Here is a 21,041-nt window from a genome sequence, read left to right on the forward strand (position 1 = left end):
AATAAGGAAGCTAGCCTGTTTGTGCATAATGTCCGATAGTAGTGCAATGTTTTAAAGGGATATTCAGGCAATTAAATACCAAAAATATTTAATTGATCTTACTCAAAACATACTAAAATGACATTTGTAAAGTCGTAGCATGAATTTTTATACATTAAATGCTATATACATGTATATTTGGATTGAAGCGTAATTATATCTTTCTATGTTAAACAAAATTAAAACGCCGACAGATTGATTGATTGATTTTCATTAGACCGGGCGGTCAAGAATAACCTACGAAAGTGCAAGCACTTATTTCCAGTAGGGTCCTTACCTCAGCAGACTGTAGAGACAGCTATGAGATACAAGGAAATCCGGGAACCAGTCCCTAGCTCTTATTGAAAAGATTCCTTGGTTTTTTTACATGCCAAGTGTATAGCACTGATACATGCGAGGATTAGTCGTTCATTTGACAGATACTTTAAAGTTTCCATAGTTCTCTTAAACAATTTTTGTGAAATCTAAATGCCCTAACCTGACCCACGACGGTCAAATTTGGAAACCACCATTTTATTCTTTATAAAGAGAAAAGTTTTGTTCCTCTGAGTGCTTTGTGATTTCATTGCGAGGACTTTTATAGTATATTGAAAGAAAATTCAAATAGAAGAAATGAAAATTGTGTCTGTTTCGAAAATTTAGCTCGAGAAGATAAATATATTTTGATACAGGATCCGCTTAAACTCATCTTAAGTTTTTTTTTATTTATCTTTTTTTTTTGTTTTTTTTTTTTTGTTTATTTTTTTATTAGTTTTGCCATTTCCGTAACCATAACAACCACATTTCTTGTCCGATAAAAGAAATAAATTAATGACTCACATAGTATCCTCAACTTAGCTTTTGAATTTTTTCGGCCGAAAATCGTCTAAAACCTGTTCGATTTCCTATAAAAATTTGCTGTGAAGAACTAAATATACAGTCGAAAATCGTTCGCTCGAACTCGGAGGGTCTGTGCAAATGTGTTCAAGAGATCGGTAGTTCGAGCCAACGGAGGTTGCAAAATTACCAGGTAGGACATAGGCCTAAATCTTCTCCAGCTTACACCGGCCGAATGATACATACGTCAGTATAATTGTTTGTTAGTACATCAGTTCGTCGGATACATCATTTCTTTTAAATATTACGAATTGCTATCCCAGTGTTTTCAAATGTGTATTAACGGAAAACTGTGTAAATCTATATTTATGCATATTGTGAATGGTTGAGTTCGATTGGGTCATTATTTTCCAATCTTGTTGAACAATATTCAAAATATATTAATATGTGTATTATGGGATAAAATGAATTTTAAACAATAATTTAATTAACTATTTAAACAAAATTAACAGTAGCATTTACTTGTAGTCATTTACTAAAAATAACACACGTTCAAGGGACATTCTATAGATATTCACGTTACATGCACCACGGCTGTTATTAAAGCCGTCTGGGTATACGTCATCTATTTATTGACTTGTACATTTTTCTTATTTCACAAGTTATTTTCTTTTTATCGTTACTACAGACGACAAATAAACAATATTATCATAACAAACAAATTGGTAACAACACCTCTAATTTTGTATCAATTAACCTTAATCGCCTTTATCACGATCAAAAGTTGTTAAAATCATGTGTCGCCGGCTGTCATTTAGCAACTTTTGTTCTCTATTTGTGTTTGACCGAAAATGTGTGATTTTAACTACATTTCTGCCCATGGGACCAGCGATCGGGTTCGAGAGTTCGAGCGATCGGTGTTTGAGCGATCCGAGGTAGAACAATATATAATATAGGAAGTTTGCGATGAGTTCGAGTGAAGGGAGGTATTCGAGCGATTCGAGTTCGAGCGAACGAAGTTTATCTGTATATATAATTTCCATTGGTCATTTTAAAAATACAAAGCGAAATCATTATTAGCAAAACAATATAAAAGATCTTTCTTAAATGGTTTACACTTGCTTTTTTAATTAATCAAAAGTAGTTCCGGAAATGAACTTTCCTCTGAAGTTACTTAGACTTTTAAGTTCTTTCTCTTTTTTATCTGTTTAAATATCCTCCAACAATGATGTTTCACCTCGCTTTTAAAATCTAATTATCGAGTTAAAACTGTTGTCTAAAAATAACGATACCACCAAAAAGAGTGTGGATCCCGTAAAGTCATGCGCATGAATTTTCGAAGAACAAAAAAATACAAAAAAACAACAAAAAAACAACAAACAAATAAAAACAAAAACTCATGACAACAACACACACATACACACGTACGCATACATACATACATCCGGTTTTCTCAACATGCTATTTAAGCTCATTTACTATCGATTTTTCATATAAGTTAAAAATGATTTGCAATGTTATTTTGAAAATTTAAATAAATACATTATTAACATAAAGTTTAGTTTGCAATGACTGGTAATATAAATACCGTTTAGTTTTTAAATTAGCATTATGAAGAAATTGTTTATTGATGGTAAATGCAAAGTCCGGATTATTGTTATATTTTCAAGTTAAATCACTTGTGAAATAGCCGTATAAAGAAACTTACTTTAAACAGGAGACTTATGTATGTACTTTTGGATCATTAAGTTGTTATTTCCGCATACTTTCCTGTATCTGTTATAGATATCAAAACAAGTTTTACGTATTTACTGCTTGAAGTCATACAAAAATTCCTTTTTTCCGGATGACATAACTTTAAATTACGTTTATTAAAGCCTTAAAGTATGATAATAAAATAGAATATTATGGTAGCTGATTTGAAACGCTTTTGTGCGTCTCGTTGGCGCTAGCGACAACACGACAACGCGCTGTCTTCCTGTCGTCATGTCTCTAGCGTTGCACGCCAAACGACACGTTGTTGTGCGGCGTGTTGTCGCGCTGTCACATTGTCACATTGCCGTTTAGCGCGTTGTCGCGCTGTCGTCTTCTCCTCCTGTCTCTAGCGCGGCACGCCAAACGGCACGTTGTCGTGCGACGTGTTGTCGCGATGTCACATTGTTGCTCGGTTCAAGTTTAAGGATTGGCTTATAAGCCAAGCGACAGGGCAACATCGCGACAACGCACTGCAAGACAACGGGCGGTTTAGTTTGCCGCGCTAGAGACAGGACGACAAGACGACAGTGCGACATTGCGCCGTTTGGCTCTTTGACGTGTTGACGCTAGCGACAGGACAACAAGACGACAATGCACCAACGCGCTGTTTGGCGCTTATCGTGTTGTCCTTAGCGCCAACTAGACTCACAAACGCGTACCAAATCAGTAACCAAAGAAGATTGCCAAAATAATTTTTATTCACGATCTCATATTTAGGAGTTCAGTGATTTAATAATGTCACTAACAAAACTTCGTGCACCTTTACAGAGTATTCTTAAAGGAAGATATATTCATCTGACGCATTTCAACACACTTAAAATACAATATATGGTTAAATCCTAATGCAATTTTATAAAGGCTTTTATGCCGTAATCGAATGCATCATTAAGGGTCTTTCGTATTTGACCCTGAATGCATTTATGCAGATATTATCAAGTAATTTACTTAAATTCAAAAAAGTATGTCCATCTTGTGGCCATAGAATCCTTAAAAATAACCTATTGAATATATCTGTGATACATTATAAAACAAGCTTACTTTTTCACTCAGTTAATCTGTTTTATCACTTACATGTTAACTCTTTTCATGAATAAGTTGTGCCTGTAAGTATGCAAAATATGTACTCCGTTGCGTATTTTAGTCATACCCCTGGATCTCTGTCCAAATTTGGTTCCCATTATAGGAATATGGACTGGCCATTGGCAATTTATTTAATAGGTTAAATAAAAAAAAGATAAAAGTAAAAAGAAAATGATATTCAAAGATGACACTATCACTTAACTTAATCGTTTATTTGAAGTCCTTAAGCTCTGACTGTGCTGTGCATTAGAAAAGCTTTTTTCATTAAAGAATCTGGAAACAGTGGAATTTTGTTAAATTTCAAAAATCAAAAAATTAAAAATGAACAAAACAAATGAATAAATGAATAAGAAAATAATTTAAGGCAAGACTAAAATTTTACCCGAATGCATATCTACAAAATGTACTAGCCGCCGCGTGTACGCGGCGTCAAATTATCGCATCAATCGGCAAAAATAATTAGCTACAACACTATCTTGCTTCACATAAAAACTGATGTTTGTAAAGCATTCTGTCGAGTGTTTTTAGGTGTTGTTCTTGTTTTTTTTGGGGTTTTTTTTTGTGTGTTTTCTTTTTTTAAATTCTTTTCAAACGGTCTTATACTAGCCTGCTATATTAAAGGTATGATGCAATAAAATTCCTCATAGTATTAAATTCGACCGGCAGAAACCATTTTAAGTAGAAAAAAAAGTATTCTAATTTAGACTACATTTTTAATGGGAAATGACATGTAGCAACAACAACAACAGCAGCAATAACAAAAAACAAAACAATTTAATTTGTTGTGTTTATCCTGCAGGAGCCTAAAGACTGGTATTGTGTTTGTAAATTGATAATGGTATTTTTCGGTTGTGTGAATGGCGGTTAGGCGAGCCAATGTACACATCCCTTATCGAAGTCTTTTACGTTTATTTTTTTATCATGTGATATCAACGTATTCGTTTTGATTGGCTAAAGGCAGACGGTATACAGATAGAACCTTCTAGATATTGTTAATTGTATACATCGCCGCCCAGGAACGGCGATATCGACACTTGTTTGCCATTTCGAGACAGTCATATTCGGTTCAAAGATTTAATGTGTGTTAAATCAATTTTTAGTGAAACATAATACTGATTTGACAGTAGCAACTGTTTTAGTCAAAAGAGATAGATATATGTTTTTTTACTCTACAGTTGTACAATTTGTCCATTGTTTCCTTTGTTCAGCGGGACCGCAAGTTCATAATTCGGTCACGTGACATAATAATCACGTTGAATCAACGAATTCTTTGTCTACTTCTATATATACAGAGGCAATATAAAATATCGCCTTCATACTGTCGTAGGAGAGTATACTCCCTAGCCATAAACTAAATATCCACAGCTACGACAATCGTACTTGCAACTTTTGCTGGATCTACCCGAGCAATCTTGAATTCTGTTTGAAATCCAACTATGAACTTTTGCACGAGGTAAATAAATGTCGATGTATATTACAATTAAGGCCTATTTGACATTCGTCAAGTAAAGCAAAAGATATCCCGATTTAAAAAACACGATTATTTCGAAGCTTAATGTCATAATGACACGTTATATTAAAGCGACACTTTTATACTTTCCTCAGTTTTATGCTTTTATCGAGAGATTTTGAATATTAGTATGACAATAGATTTTTTATCTGTTTTCTTCTAGAGTCTTGTGACTTTAAGATAGAAACGTTAAAAAATACGTACCTGTTTTACAATGAATACCCTCTTACTTCTGCAATATCCACTAATAATCACACTCGAACAGTCTTGAAAATTATATTTTCACTTTGGAAAATAGTCATTTTGATAACTAGTTATGCGTTATAAATCATCATTATGATATACACAATTTATAACACATCTTGTACGTATACACATTAACTAGTCTATATAAATTACTTGGTATTGTTATTTTATAAACTTTAAAAGATGGGTTTAAAGCAGCATGCACCTAGATTGATTGAAAATGTTTTAAGAATAAAACATTGTGAAGTGAACAATTTCTGCCAACAGTTAATCGTATATTTATCACGTTAACTATCTGACTAACTAGTTAGTTTTCGTGTTAACACGACAAATAACAGAATGTCTCAGACTTATTTAGTTTTCTTTTCTGTTAGATAGGTGACTGTTATATAACTTATAAAAACTCTAAAATACTTCATCTAACAAACACAAACGTTTTATAGATAACCAAATAATTATCTGTTATTTAACTGGTTAGTGTTGGCAGTTCTTGACACTAAATAGTGTTTTTTGAAGTTAGATTCTTATTTGCTTTTTATTTATCTTACATAAAATGTTCTATTTAAGTCTGCTACATTTTCTTGTTTTACTTTTCTTGTTAACACGGAAAACCTAACTTAAGGCTTTAGTCAGACTTGTTAACGCAACATTATATGTTCTAACTCCTTGGTTATAAATTTGCCACCATAGTGAACAAAAAAAGTAATTTATACAATGCAAAAGAATCTTTCAATCCCATGTAAATTACTAAAAAGAGATCAAAATAATTATGCAAACGTTAACATTTCTGCGTCAGTAACGAAGTAAAAATGTGATGATAAATACTGCAGTCAGTTAGTTATCGCAAATAACATGTAAATTATAACTTGAATTTTGAATATTTTTAATTTTCTTAAAAATCTTAGTTTCCTCGAAACATTTTGGATGGTTTTGTGATCATGCAGCTTTAAAATATTACACGCAATTGATCACGTGCCTACTTTGTTGCTATGCAACTTTTACCGTATATGGCATAATTGGTTGTGGATACTAGTATAACTATAAATTTAATAATAAATGCTTGATGTCATGGATGTGAAACCGGAAATGAAATATTTCTCACTTGACCTTTTTGAAGTTTTGTACAGGAAACAAAATAGGTTCAGAGGAGTATCATCTTAATATAATCAAAGTCACTTGTTGAAACAATGACATACCAGGAAAACTGTAACTCTTCAGTCAATGTTTTTATCAATGTATGAGTAAAAATATATATAGACGGTATGTAAAATAAATAACAAACATGACGATACAAGAAACCTCCATTGATTGGACAGAAATTAATTTGATGCATGTTAACTTAATTAAATGCCACTTAATAATAAGAATCTTATGATTTTTCCAAAAACACAAACCCATTAGGTTTGACACTGACTTAAAAATATCATTTAGATTCAGAATACTCATTTGTTTTACTGTCATGCACACCCATGATGTACTTGTATATCACTTCTCGAAACAATCGTTGAACAAGGTCTTTGTATATGTTAGTAAACATACCTTATTAAGCACTTAACAAGACAAATTGAAAAAAAGTAAATGATGCAGTTTATATAGAGGATAGTTGTTTGTTTGTGTGTAAGATGAAATTTTATATCATGAAGTGAGGTTTTAACAGTATTCTCATGAATGGCGTAGCCACCAGTGAGAATTTTATTTTCAAAGCTCATGTGATGAATTAAGATTACATTTTACACAACAAACAAACACATTTTCTTTTTATTATGCCCCGCCGAAAAGGCGGCGGGAGATATAGAATAGTCTCCCTCCGTTTGTCCTTCCGCTCTCAAGGGTCAGTAATAATGTGGCTAGAGGGACAATAGGTAACTGTTCTTTCTCTTTGATTTCATTCATTCGTAATGCTTTTATGTGGCTATTTTCTTTTGTATGGCTTAAAAGAACAATTGAGAGAACAATAGAGTAGCCACATTATTACTATCCCGTTAGAAAATCCGTCCTTCCGAGCAAACATTTTGGGTTTAGGGGCTATATAACAGTAAAGAGAAACAAAAGTGAACAATAGGTTCAGTCCGTGATCAAAGGGTTTATGGGCTAGTAGCCCTTAAGAAAACAAAGAAAATAACAAAGAAAATAGCCCCTAAACCCAAAATGTTGGAACGTCCGTCCGTCTGCCTGTCCGTCCTCCGTCACACATTTTTGTCCGGAGCATATCTCAAAAATTGTTTGAGATATCAACTTGAAATGTTATAGGTAGATATATCATATTGAGGACGAGTACAGTGCACAAGAATGGTAATTATACCCTGCATGATTTTCAGTAAATGTCCTTTGTTGTTGTTTTTTCTGACCAAAGCATAACTCAAAAAACCTTTCAGATAACAACATGTAACTTCATAATGGATAGATCTCACTCAGGAGGTGTGAAGTGCACAAAGTGATAAATCTACGCTTCATAATTTTTGAGTTTTTGCCCTTTGTAATTTTTCATACTTAATGTTTCACCAGAGTGGAACATAACTCAAAATTCTTTGAGTTGTCTACATGGAACTTCATAGGTGGATAGATCTTATTGAGGAGGAATGCTGTGCACAAGAATGATAACTCTACTTTTTATAATTTTTGAGTTATTGCCTTTTTTTCATACTTTTTGTCCGGAGCTAATCCAAAAACTGTTAGAGGTATCAACTTGAAGCTTTCATAGCTGGATATATCACATTGAGGGGGGGGGGGTGCAGCACACAAGAATGATAACCTACCCTGCATTACTTTTCAGTTATTGCCATTCGTTATTTTTCAGCCATCAGTATTCATATGAGTTTCAAAAATGTACTCACTTCAGCCATCAGTTTTCATTACCAAAAGACCTCTTAAAATTGAATTAGTTTGCCTTACTACATACATATATTCTTCCAATGAACAAACACATTCGGCTGGGGATGGCCATGTTAACATGGCTCCTGTTTTATGCTTAAAACAAGTTTAAATGACATTTCCTGAACATCAACTTTAATATTAAAATTTGTTTTCCCCACTGATAGCCTCATGTTAGTGGAATTTCTCATAACATATTACATGTCTTGAGCTGACAAATAAGTTCCACAATCAACGCAAGATAGCGATGATAGTATTCATTCTATTAAAAAAATATGAATAATCGCTTGTTTTAAACAATAAAAATTAACAATGCTAATAGCCATTTGAGCCTATATCCGTTACTTACGGCGACTTTATAGTAGACCAGGCTTTGTGTTATGTAAGCGGTCGCCATTTTTAAAAGTATTCACGGAAGGAAAGTAATTGTGTTTGATTCAGAGGTATATCATTTTGATTTGTTAGTCATACATCTTTTTATAAGAAAGAAAACTTATATATGGATGTAAGAGACAATAAATAATTGTTGACAGGAAATATTGAAAAAGCGGCTAGGAATTTGAAAAACATAGTATTGTTGAAAGGCTGTCTTACAAACGCTGGGTTGTTTACTTATTTTTCGGACTGATGACTGTCATTGCTTTATTGTTTGTCATTTTCACGGACAAATCAGTAATCTAGTATAAGCATGAAATAAATTTTAATAAGAAAACGAATTGACAACCATAAGAAATGCATTCATAATTTAACATTATATAAGGTAACATTTTCACCTACAGTTATATACTATGACCTAGAAATTGAATTTTCACAGGCATTGAACCTCGGTGGTGTCATTGATTTGAATTTACACTCGAAATAACAGACAGTTAGCCACATTAAAGCATTTCACTATGGCACAGTACACAGCCCATTCTATCCATGTTCTCGTTAAGCAGCATTCCACATGAACGTAACAAAGCTGCCCTCGCTTTCTGAAGGAACCCTTTTTTTTAAAACCCCGAGCAAAGGTTTTAAAGCAAAAATGACCGTGGCAAAATAGTGGGTTTACAGAACGACTTCCCCCTTTTTTTAAAGCTAATATCGATAAAATTTTTCCGATTTTATTTTTGTAAACCCCCGGATTAGTTAGAAAAGGGAAATTTAAAAAATGTGTCGAGTTTTTAGAGATCTGAATTAGTTCAATGGGCAATTTCCCGTACCCTTCCATTTATCCCCAAAATTTTTTGGCGCCCAAAGTCAAAAAACTTATTAAAGGTTTAAAAGCAAGCCCAAGGGGTTTAATTTAAAAAAACCCTTTTTTGCAAATCAAAGAATCCCTAAATAACCCAAAAGGTTACGCGCGTAATTTGGCAACGGCCTACTTTAAGTTCAAAGACCTTTATGATGCATATATATGTGTTAAACAAAAAATACGGGTTTATTCAATAAAAGATAATTATAGATTTCCTGATCTAACGTTGTATAAAGTAGTCCAAATTTCCTTTCAGAATTTACGTAAATCAAAATACGATAAAACTGTACCGAACATCAAATAAATATGTAACCTGAACATATCGCTCATTTCTTTTAGCTAAAGGAAAAACATTTTGTAAACAGAAATTGAATAATAACTTAATAAGCATATTGATATTAATATTTTGCATTCCCTTTTACTTGTTTTACGTGTGATTGTTATAAATTTTCTATTCATGCAAAATTGACAGTACATCAAAGAATCACCACTAAGGATATAGCAAATAGAAATAAAAGGATATAGATACTATAAAATCAACACACTACTTGAAAAACTTTTATCTCTAATTTAATGCAAACAGTCGGTAGGCAATTATATTTATCGATTCTTGATTGATATGCAAAATATATACAAATTATAAACATTATATCAATGGAACACAACAATGATCATAGATTGGGCATTCATTATATATCACAACCTAAGGGTACATGATAAGTGCGTGTTGTTGTTGTTGTTGTTGTTTTTTGTTGTTTTTTTCTTTGTGGCACAAACTGCCCTTTACATTGTATTTTAGAATGGCCAATGAGATGTCCAGATTTGAATTTGAAATTTAAAATGACCAATCAAAATTCTGCGTATATTCAGTTCTTCCCAATGAGTTCTACATGAAATCAAACAAATTTTAGATGGCTTTCTGCCAAAATAAATGCAAAATTTTATTTTCACGATGCCTTTAATAAACAAAAAAAGAATTATTACAAGTAACTATAAACATAATAAAACTCTGTATATTTTATCGAATAAAGAGATAGATAGACATACATGATTGTTTATATGATACAAGTATATTGTCTATAATTCATCTTATGATAAAAATAAATATTTAAAATGTGATTTTAACAATTAGACTTGTAGCATTCATTATTTCTAACGTAATAATGTTCCATAACTCCATACTTGAATAATAAGAAATATGTTTAGAATACAACTATTCATAAACTCCTTACAAAGGAGTACATTTTCTTTCTAATATCAACCAGTCATAGTTGCTTTTTCTGGTAGAAAATCAACAGCCTACGGAGCTGCATGGTTTAGATATATTGTAAAAGACCCTTCCAACTGTACAAACTCCGGAACCGGGGTATATTTTGTCAGCCACATTATGTGAGAGCGTTTGTTTGGGATCCCATAAATACATTTCCACCCTTCGTCTACATCTGTTATACGTTTAGGTCTATTTGTTCAAACATGTCAAATAGTTGTCTGGCACAAGAAACCAGTTTTGTCTTTTGTTATTGAGTCGAGAAATGGGTTAAACATCCTGCGGAAATCTTTCCCAAACCGGATTCTTCATGTAGCACTTCATAGACAGTATCAAAAGAAATATCAAACTCGATACTATTTTCGATACTATTTTCACGAACAGAAACATTGGGATCATTTTCTATCCGGTTTTTCTTATTCTCAATCAAAGTCACGCCCACCTTCGACTTTGAAGCTCCTGGACATGGCTTATCCGTCTAGTATAGTATATTACTAGTATATCTTTATTATAATATTAGAAATAGCCTGATCATCTATATACCATGAAATTTATTATATATTAAGATAAAGTGTTCCGTTTTTATGATAAGAGAACTTTTTTATCTTCCTCAATATTTCTTTTATATTATTAATGTGTTATGTATTCATATATCAAAAAATCCAAGTGTACTCGACAAGTTCTGTATTCATTTTCTGTGACTCAACTCAACAAGTACATTACCTGACTTTATTACATAATGAAACCCCACGATTAACACGAGAATATTCAAATAACACCTGATTTGTGAACGAATGAATTACAAGAGCGTAGCGGATGGTATCTTTGCATGGCTTTGGAATGCTTTCTTAAACATAATAATGTACACAAATAATATTTTTCTTGTGTGTAATATTAATAAATACTGAGTTAAAAACTGGTGTATGGATAGAAAAACAAAAGAGCATGTAGGTAAGATAGTTACCGCACTCGGAATAGGTCTGCAAAGAATTTACAGACCCGATGGCCTTTTAAAAACCTGGATCGCTACGCTCTCTCGGTCTTCAAATCGCCACCCGGATCTGTAAATACTATGCACACATATTCCTGGTACGGTAACTATTACAAATGACAGTTTATGTATTGTCCTTGCAAAGGAAATACTTACTTAACCTATTTTATGGCGTTTTTCTAAGTATTTCTCAATATCAATTGTAACATGTCCGGCTGATATATAAACTAGAATAAATACTTTAATGTAAGACACTTCAATTAAATGGATATAGTTAAGTGAGCATTGTTCTGTGAAGTGGATGGGTAAAACGCTTGACGTCTCGCTTTATATCAAATTATAATAATAAGACAAATAAATAAATGAACCGAAATATTTGTGTAAAATTCGTAATTTAAAATGACAGTTTCGGTTACTGTTGGCACTGAGTATTTGACATCTAAAGTAGTTATCAGAAGCGGGAAATGGGTGATAATCATGTAAATAGTGAGTAAAAATTGAGTGATGCTGACTTCATATGATAATGAGAGAAAGTTATCTTAATTTCATTGAAATTACATCATCAAACATAATGCTATAATATCGTTCAAACATCATGCCTCAAGATCCTTGCTATGGCACATAACAACTTGGAAAACGTATTTTACAGTTACTGTAGATATTGTGAAGTGAAAATTTAAAACGGCACTTACAATCCACGCAAGTAACCAAAAAAAAAGAGGTGACAAATAGCCCCTACTTCATTAGTCACGCAGTAGAAATATGGCGAGATTTATTATGGCAATATATTGCGTTGTTATTTTAGATATACTCTGTGAAATGGTTGTAATAATAATTGCTAATAAGTAAGATTGTGTTTCAACTGTAGTAAAATAATAATAAAAAATCACCGCAATTCTTACTCTAACCTGCAGCGTCTTTTGTTTTGCGCAGCCTACGCGTAGCCGTTTTCCGTGCATTAATGAATTTATCACTTATGCACGGAAGCCAATTGAGACCTTTTTGAGTTAGAAGTTAGAAGTCAACAATTTGAACTTATTCTTAGCTCTTAGAACTAAGAGGTTCCGTAAAGGCGGGAGCACGCCATATTGACTTTAAGAAGATGTAAGTGAGATAAACTTCTTATTAATCAATATTATTAATTTTCTTTAATCATTCTTTTAATTTTAAGAATTGCGCAAAAATAGTTAGTACGTTAAACTATTAAGGTATTAGATGCCTAATGTAGTATCTCCTTTCTTTTCAGTGAAGGGACAGAGTTTCGATAGAAACCAGAAGATGCAATATTGTTTTCTTCAATTTTTGTCCTTTTTCCTCTTTTAGTTTTGTCAGATTAAGATTTTTTTTAATTTACATCTAAAATTTGTAATATATTTTGTTTAATAGTTCATGTATATTTTTTTCTGTAAAATGTGTGAAATTGGATGGCATAACCAATTAAAATGATTATAATTTAAAATTAGCATGGTAAACTCTCTTTATATGTTGCAAAAATGTCAAGAATTGTAACTGTTTCTAAATAATCAAATTTTATCAAATATTTTTTATGTCCCGATTACATTTGTAACAACTTACGGGTTTTCTTACCCCATCCCTTTCTACAGAAAATGAAAACATAATTGCTGTTATTGTTGTTGTTCTCTAAAACAGATACAAAAGTTGAACTTCAAGATGGTAAGCTCTTTTAATTTGTTGTCCATAATATAATAAACATTAATAATATTAACTTTTAAAAGCCTTTTGAAAATGTGTCAATTAGACATCTAATGCCTTAAGTGATTATAAACTACTCAAAATTTGATAAGGATCACCTTTTTGACATTGCATATTTCAGTCCTATTATCATCATATTAAAAGCATATTAGGCCGGTATTCTTTTATACGGGAACGTGTAGCTTGAACGTGAAGCGCAAACGTGAAAAATCAAACAAACGATTTTCTACTGTATATATTCCTTATCGGCGTGAGCGTGACGTCAGCGTGAAACGCGAGTTTATGACTTGTGACCGTGTAACGAGAGCTTTGAACCGATCGCTACATGTAGTGATTTTTCACGTTTACGCACTGCATTCATGGACGAGAAGCCACCATAAAAGGTCCTCTGTCTATGCCAGATGCAAAAGAAAAACTTATTGAAGCAATTAGAAAATGCCCTATTCTGTACGACCAGTCCCTAAAGGAGAACAGGGACACAGACATCAAAGACCAGAGGTTGCAGATAATTGCTGACTCTCTCAACATTCCTACCTAACATAAATTAATTTCAGTTGCAAAACAATGTTAATTTAAGTTTGTGTAGTTTTTGCAAGCATGCTTATGACATGACAAAGCAAAACCACCCAAGAGAGTAATAAATTGCGACCACTCATCTAATGACATATTTTCTGTCCAACAAAAATGGACGAAACAATTGTTTTCACGCTAACCCGTATAAATGGAATAGTATGAGCGTAAAAAATCACGCCTCACGTTCAAGTTTCACGCTCAAGCTAAAGGTTCACGTCGAGCTCCCGTAGAATGGAATACCGGCCTTAACGCTAACGATACACCTGTATGGGACCTCATAATCGTGTACTTAAATGTACACCTTGCACGAAAAGCACGTGGAAAAGCATACCCATGGAAATTTGGTGTTTCATGGCCATGTGCTTTCACTTTAACGTGTACAATCTCTCGTTTTATTGTAAAACTGTGTTCGAAATTTACAAACTATAGCAAGTCGACAGGTTAGATATTGTCGTAGTGAAAATGAGATGAACAGGGGTATTGGTATGTTGGAAGCTGGCCGTTCACAAAGGCACTTTATCCATGTCCTTGGGGTATCCCAGAGCGTTGTCTCCAGGATGTGGATCCGATTTCAAATGACTTGCTAGACCACGCCGGAGGAAGGAACGTTCAACGACTAGCCAAGGACCGATTTATGTCCTTCAGGCCAGGCGCAAACGGTTCTTGAACGCTACAACCTTACGTTATGACTTCCAGAATGCAACGGTGTGCGTGTAAGCACACAAACTTTAAAAAAAAGGTTTCGTGATGCTGGGTTGAGGTCACGGAGGCCAGCAATTTGCATTCCTTTGACACAACGCCATATTCAAGAGCGTTTACAATGGGCGCATGTCACATGGACAGTTAATGATTGGACCCTCACTGGATCTTCACTGATGAGGAAAGGTTTTGTTTGGACTTCGAGGACAGACAGGCTAGGGTTTGGAGAAGTCCAAATAAATGTTAAGCTCAAGCATGCGTTGCATAACACAACCGTTTTGGCGTGGGTGTGTGGGAATAAGCTCTCAGGGGTAAACGGACATACACGTCATTGAAAACGGTACACTGAAGGCAGTAAGGTATGTCAATGAAATCTTAGACTTCCATGTACGCACGTACGCTGGCGCAGTCGGCCCTGATTTCATTCTTATGGAGGACAACGCCCGTGTACACAGAGCCCACATCACAAACCGATATCTCGAAAATGAAACTATAGTCCACATGGATTGGCCAGCGAGGTCCCCGAATTTTAATTCAATTGAGCATGCTTGGAATATGCAGGAAGCCATTTCTTCACGCCACGTCCAACCAACAACAGTTCAGAAGCCAGGACATGCAATCATAGTGAAATGGGCCTAGATTCCTCATCCCAAGTCCGCAGACTCATTAGCAGCATCCGGCGGCGATGCCAGACCGTAATTAATATCTGCAGATTAAACTGCCTACGCCAACCATTACCTGATTTGCAAGATTTTTTTATTCCACTATCTGATCTCCATAATGTTGATTTTCGTCCAGCAGACTCTTTCCGCTACAGGCACACGTCAGACACTTCCATTGTCATTATTTTCATATAAATCATTTCCTTACTAATTATATTTAATTTCTTTTAATCAATTTTCACATTTATTACAAATACACAAAAGTAACGAACCGTAGAAAAAATGATCCTTTGAGTAGTATATCTGTATCACTTAGAGGGCCGAGTAAAAAATAACGAATTTCAATAGGAGACAAAGGTCGACCATGCTATCTTCAAGAAGCTGGGACAAACTCCATAAGTGGTTATTTAGCCAGTTCTAGATATTTTAGCCAAACCTGGCTACCGAAAAGATTATACGATGACAGACACAAACGTCAAAAACTGATGACTGTTGTCTGTCTTTGTGTATTTTCCAATTATGAAAGTTCGAACAGTATTAAAAATTGTGGAACTGTTTGTCTTAAAATAATTTATAAAACCTCGATTTGCTTATGTGTATTTATATTATTTGATGATTTATTGTCCAATTCATCTCTTTTTCGGACGACGAAAATGATCTTTTAATATGCATCGAGGTTTGGAATTAGGCTGTTTTTTATTACACCAGTAGCTAGTGTTGATATCACGGATTTAGCTGTTACTCACAGAGAGGCGTATTTAACAAGACTAGAACTGATTAACTTTGTGTGGCATGTGAATGCTTACGACAAGTTAAAGCTAGATGAATTTTGCATCCACGGAACGATCTATACAGTCGACGCATTTTCGTGGCTCAAAGTTTCAAACAGCGACAACTAGCCTGCAGTGAAAGCGTCATAAGTTACCCATACACAATCATTAACGAATAACGCATTGTCCTACGTTGCGATTGAGGAACTTAGAATTCAACGCTAGCATTACTTCTGTAAGTTTTTCAGATATATAACGGCACAAACAACGAATCGTAGTTGAAAAGTTCTATGTTTACTAGGTTAAGAAATAATATTGCTTTCTTACGAAATCTTCATGAAGTTTTCTAAACCACAAAAATACAATGTGCCACCAGACAAATTATATGAACACAAAATTGAAACGGGCAAATATTATCTACATTGTAAAAAGATTTTACCTCAAAATCACATCATACACAGTTTGTGAACCTGTAATTCAAGACATTTTAAACATGAAATCTTAATAAAATAAACATTTTAAACATGTTTTGCATTTCTAACAATTTTCTGTCATATAGAAGAAACTCCAAATCAAGGCTGATAAGTGTACGATGGATGTTATTATTAACATGCTTAAGATCAATTACAAAACCGAAAAAAAGGAATTAAAATAATACTTTTGTTTCGTTATGTTAAAAGTTTAAGAAAATAGCGTTTAACCCGTCAGTTATTTTCAAAACATAGATATAGATGCACATGAACTTGAAAATTAAACTAGAATGGTAATCTTAGAACCGGGATGCATATTTACGTAAATTGCCTAATTCGTTTAATGTGTCCAGGTAGTATGACGCTATCACTGCGGGTGAGTTGTTGCTTACATAAGATGTTTCGACTGTACCCGTCGATCTCTCCGTGGATGTCGGATCTGTATGGCTTTAACTTTTTGTCAACACACAGTGGGAACTTTCGAGACATATATTCTCCAAGATAATGGGTATGTTTTGCGTTTATTAGTTCCTCCCGGATCGAGTTGTGGTATAAGCCTCATTTCAGAATTTCTAGACGTTGCAACGGGTAGTAATTAACCAAATTTTGCCACATCGATCAAATACACTTTGTACTCCTCTGGATTTCTACTATAAGGGGGTCCCTTTCTTCGTCTTCAGGCGTACGTGTTTTGCGTTGGATCATATTGTGAGCTTTCACAATATGTTTAATATCCTTATATGTAAACTACAAACAAGTAATTCTTAGTCACTTTCATTCTTAGTAAAGCACCACTCTGAGAATGAATCCATGATCATAACACTAGATACTGGTGTTTTAATTGTTACAGCCAAATTTCAAACATCCATACCCATGTAGAGACCATTTACGCCGTCCAGAATAGGAATAAAGAAAAGTCTGCAATAGGAAAAATTAATTATTTGAAATAAATAAATTATTTTTATTCATGTAAAATTAAATAGTGTTGTAATATAAGAAGCTACTAACATGAATTTTTCTGTGTTTTATATGTATTAATTCTTCACGAATTGTGGATAAACACTCGTATAATAAGAAGTTTATCTCTCATAAATCTGTTTATTGCAGTCAATATGGCATTTTCACGCCTTTACGGAAACTCTAGTTCTAAGAACCAAGAACTCAGTTATAAGAACTTACTTAAGTTTGAATTGTTGTCTTTCAACTTCTAACTCAATGCGATCTTAATTGGCTTCCGTTATTATGCATGAAAACATAATTTTTATTTGCTTAATCTGATCACAAAACGACGTGATAAAACATCAATATGTTCACCGTAAACAATTTAGAAATATTCTCACTTTTTCAGTGTGATATATTATAAAAAATATAGACTTTTTAGCTGGTGAATATTTAGAGGATATTCAAGATTTTTGTTTCTATAAAAAGAGAGTTAATTTTCATTGTGTGGTAGGAAAATAAATAGTTCATAAGTGGCTGTAGCCACAAGTGAAATATGGTACTTTTCTTACCACAAATTGAAAATGAATCATGTTATATAGAAATGAAACTTGAATTTTCTGTTTATTGTATACATTTACTTTTTTAACATTACAGTTGAAACGACTTCCCCTTAAATTCTGTATATTGGCTGAAGTTAGAAGAATATTAGAATATAGTCCGGCAAGCCACCATTTGAAATAGGTAAAATATGTTTCATTACAGTAAAAATATTGTTTTATTTAAAACGCATTTTATTTCATATATATTTCTCAATAATTCATTTTTATTATATAATAAGATGAGATATGTACTGAACAAATATATTGAAAGTTGTGATAGCTAAAAAGTATATATGTGTTACATTATAGAACTTATAAATGGCTTATCAGATCTAGATCTACAGTTAGATATTAAGATGATTCAAATCAACATTTTTCAGCTTGTCTACTTTTTTTCCGTAATTTGACCCTGTCTTTTAAAAGAGTTCATAGACACATCAATTCGTTATGTTCTTAAAAATGTAAAAACTGTAACTAAAATAGACTTTCATTTACGTGGCACCAAACTTTGAATAGAACAATTACAATAAAATTGGCATGACGTCACGTCATATCCTTATCGTTTGGGTGATTTTAAGAAAATCATTATCCAGGAAAAAACAGTGAATATACTTTTTAATTTTATGAAGAAAATTAATTAATATACTCCGATATTGACCTGTTTTTTTTTACAAAAAAATATTTCTTAGCCAATGAGAGAAATGCATATCAAAGCTAATAGTATTTATAGATTCTATAATAACATACCATATTTGTTCAAAACACGCACATTCTTTCTTTGTTTGTGACTTAGTAAGTAAGTAAATAGGTAAATCAGTCAGTAAGTCAGTACAGGTAAGTCAGTCATTATTTTATTATCGTGCATATATATAATTACAATATATTGCTACCAGAGATCATTTCATGACACCCGGCCTTTTTGGCATATAAGTAACCAGAACTCATATAATAATAATAATAATAATAATAATAATAATAATAATAATAATAATAATTAATAAAAGCGTTAAGTAAGTAAGATGTATGCATCTTGATTATAGTTTAACGAGTATGTTTCGCTTTCTATTATTGTGGTTATATTATCACATATGAATAAAGTTGTCCCAGGATCTTAAATATCAACATCTTTAAGTAGCAAAATCATAAAAAGGAAGTAAAAAATAATAGGTCAATAAGGTGCTCAATTTAAAGAGTCCAACAAATTTAGAACATTTTCTAGGAAATTCGCATATTAAATGTTTTAATTTGCAATCGTCTTTTAAGTTAACAAAGCCTTGCGAATATGTAACCAAATATATTTATTCTTCAAGAGCTATGACACACTGTAAGAAGAAATGCATTTCGTTTTCTATGTTGTTTGAAGTCGAAGTCTACTTATCTCTGCTGAATCGTTTCTGCTATATAGCGACTTGTGTCTATTCTTAGTGGCAATATACAACTTCTAAACTGGGAAGATAATGAACGCTCATATCTTTGTAAAGTTCAGATTTATGCTGTTCCAATGCAATGTTAATGCTGACTATTTCTTTGAGCAAAAGTGAGTAAATCGAGCACGTGTCGTCCACAGCGTAATCGTATATCTCGTATCAAAAGCTTTCTTTATCCAATGTTATTCGTTACTATTTACGCACATAACGCCGTATCAGATGACCCTCATATCGACTTATTATATTTCCCGGTGGTGCAAAGATTTTCAGGTGGCTGTTTATTCCAGAATTACTTCTTGCAAGTAAACGAATATCACCGAAGCATGAACGAAAAGTGTGTTGATAATTGACAGACTATCGCCTCGGTCAATGTGTCATCTGTTCACATCAAATCATATTGAATGGCACGGTAGATAACATTTTTTTAGTTCTGTCCCAAATCTCAGAATATCCATAGATCTGTCTAAAATCTCAGGATATTCATATGTCTGCCTCAAATAAAAGGATATTTATAGGTATGTCTCAAATAAAAGGATATCCATAGAGCTGTCTAAACTTTTAAGATATTTATAGGCCTGCAAACAATGTTCATTGGAAAATTTGTGACAAGTTCTGTGACTTTCTTATAGTCGGTAATATGGTAATATAATGTTATCAGTATCACTTTTGTTAAATGTTTATTGAAATTATAAACTTACCCGGACATATTTTCAGGTCTGTCTCAAATTTCAGGATATTCATAGTTCTGTCCGATATCTCAAGTTATTCATAGGTCTCTCTTAAATAAAAGGACATCCATAAGTCTGTCTTAAATCTCAAAATATTCAAAGACATGTCTAAAATCTAAGGATATTCATAGGTCTGTCTGAAATTTCAGGAAATTCATAGGTATGTATCAAGTTTCAAGATATTCATAGGTATGTCTCAAGTTTCAGGATATTCGTATGTATATCTTAAATCTCTTTCTTAAATCTCAAGATATTAGTAGTGTTGTCTCAAATCTCAGGTGTGTGTACATTCTGTGGCAGTTGATCTAAGCTTTCATTAGAAATATGGGTTAATGTGATAAAAGCATAATTCTAACATGCTTCAAATAAATCTCCTATATATCAGAAAGGTAGGTCCAGTGCATAATGATACTATACATGCACGAAACAAAAAATGAAAACTTTCACGTGATAAGACGTCAGGTACGATGGTAATTAAAAATAATATCAAGCAATTTCCTTTTCTACACACCAATATAAGTGACACTTTACAGGATTGATCAGTACCTTATGTACAAATTTAGTTTTGTTTTTTTGAATTGGATTTTTACGGCACTCCACACATACCTGGCCATATCGTGCCGAATGATATAATTGGCTTAAAATGTTA

At 33.0% G+C, this 21,041-nt stretch overlaps 1 protein-coding gene across 1 annotated transcript in view; it reads right to left on the bottom strand.

Annotated features, from left to right (window-relative positions):
• Positions 1-5,632, bottom strand: part of LOC132755155 (uncharacterized) — a 70,136-nt gene extending 64,504 nt beyond the window's left edge. The window contains exon 1 of the mRNA XM_060745962.1: positions 5,405-5,632. The gene's annotated coding sequence lies outside the window, so the exon portion shown is untranslated. The remainder of the gene's footprint in view (positions 1-5,404) is intronic.
• Positions 5,633-21,041: the final 15,409 nt, after the last annotated feature.

Source organism: Ruditapes philippinarum, unplaced genomic scaffold, assembly GCF_026571515.1.
Source record: "Ruditapes philippinarum isolate M1 unplaced genomic scaffold, ASM2657151v2 ctg2780_1_1_1_1, whole genome shotgun sequence".
Classification (NCBI taxonomy): domain Eukaryota; kingdom Metazoa; phylum Mollusca; class Bivalvia; order Venerida; family Veneridae; genus Ruditapes; species Ruditapes philippinarum.